Source organism: Narcine bancroftii, chromosome 8, assembly GCF_036971445.1.
Source record: "Narcine bancroftii isolate sNarBan1 chromosome 8, sNarBan1.hap1, whole genome shotgun sequence".
NCBI lineage: Eukaryota > Metazoa > Chordata > Chondrichthyes > Torpediniformes > Narcinidae > Narcine > Narcine bancroftii.
Genome location: NC_091476.1, coordinates 101,657,682 through 101,659,766, shown reverse-complemented (window position 1 = coordinate 101,659,766; position 2,085 = coordinate 101,657,682).

Sequence of the window (2,085 nt, the reverse complement as noted above, 5' to 3'; positions counted from 1 at the left end):
AACCAATCACCTTTTCAATCTTGTTTGCCCACTGAGCCATAGTCACACAGCTTTGTTTTAATTTGTTATATGTGAAGCAACTTCATGGTAATTTTGAGGGATGTAATGCACTGATTCAAATTCACATCTTCCTTAATTGCATAAAGTATTAAAGTTGTTTAACTCCTTTTATGGAGTATTATTATTATGATCAAAAAGGAGAATAGAGTTTTTCCCAAGAGAATATTGAGAAAAGGAACCAATATTTGCAAAAAGCCCCACTGTTCCATAGTAACCAATATCAACAGTAAACAACATTGAGTATAAGACCCATGGGCAGAAAATCATATTAAGAGTTTAACCCGTTAAGAACCCAGAGGACCCCAAAACCCAGCAGCAATAGATATTCACCACGACAAATGGTTACTTGAACAAAATTTGCTTTTAATTATCTTTAAACATGAAAACAGAATCAAACTTTAACTTATCTCTATTTTTAACTTACTTAACTTAATCCAATTCTAAGTGCACGTGTATGTAATGTTACGGAGTCCAGAGAACCCCAAAATCCAGCAGCAGTAGATATGCGCCACAACATAGGGTTACTTAAACAAAAGTATTTTTTAATTATAATTGAACAAAAAAACAGAATTAAACTCTAATTTATTACTATCAACTTACTTAACCTACCTAACCTACTTAGTTCACCAGGCTTTGGTGCTCAAAAGGTAAATGGTTACAGCTCAGGAGGGTTTTTGTAGGTTTTGCAGAGAGAGAGAGAGATGTGTTGTTCCAGGATTTCCACAACTGAGGTATTTCCCTCAGTCACCTCAGTGTCTTGCTGATGAACCTTTCCCTATCAGGATTTTCCAGATGATAACCTCTTTCTTTCAGGTTACCACAGAGTTCCTTTCTGTTTCCCTTATTCCAAGAGAACCACAAGACAGCTAGTACTTTCAGCCATCCTCCACTCTAGAGGTTCTGTTTCAGTTCCAACAAGCTTCCTGCTTCAGTTTCAGCAAGCTTCTCTGTCTCACCCATACTGACTGAAACAACTTGCTTGACCCTTCTCTCTCTCTCTGACTCACAGTCAAAGACTGCCAGCTTGCTTGACTGACCCCCTGTGCTTGCAAAACCACAGGACCTTCTCCAGCAAACAGTAGAAGTCAGTCTTCTGGTTCATCTGTTGTTTTTAGGTAAATAAGAACCCATCAGTAACCTTTCTGTGAGCACTCTTCAAAAACCTTGCAAAAAGGTATCAGGAGATAGTATGTCTCTTGCTGTTGCTTTAAAGACAATAGTCCATTCATCCACAACTTCAGTTCAATTAACACCTATTTATGAAGTCTCCATAGGCATTCTTCACAATTTCTGCAAAGTCACTGTGGATATAAATTCTCCAGTACTTCAAATAAGATCTGTTTTCAAAGGGTATGTATGTAACATACTCTAACTTTTCCCAATTTATCTCCCAAAAATATTCTGTCACAAACCTTGTAAAGTATCAAGGTTCTTTGGATTAAACTGACAAGATGTGGCAAGTCAGTTGGTACCACAATACTGAGGAAGAACTTGGATGTTTCTTGTGAGAGGACAGTATTTCTAGAAAGGGAACTAATTTACTGGTTAGTTGTGCTGAGATGTGTGGATAAATAGACTATAGAAAGGGCTTGATGTCCAGGTGGGCAAACACTGTACTTACACATGCCTGAGTAACAGATTATGGGGAAAAATGTTATTTTTATTGTTTTATTTTTGTAATTATTTGTATGTTGAATTATTATTAATCAATTTTATGTTTCACTATTAAATAATTTCCATTTCTTTCATTATTTTAAATAATCATTAGTTTTTTAGAAGCACTTAGAAGTTTTGTCCATTTTGACACAGAATTTTGCCCTTGGCTTTGCTCCCTGTCAAAAAAAAGCAACTGGACAACATTTTTTTTTAGAATAAATTGGGGATTATGAAAGACCACATCAAGCTGAACACAGAGATAATTCCAGATTTGCTGTATCACATAGGAAGTTGGAGAAACATTAAGTTAACTTTTATTCAGTTTAGCATGTTTCATCACATAATGATGTGTTAGTTCAACTGATGTAA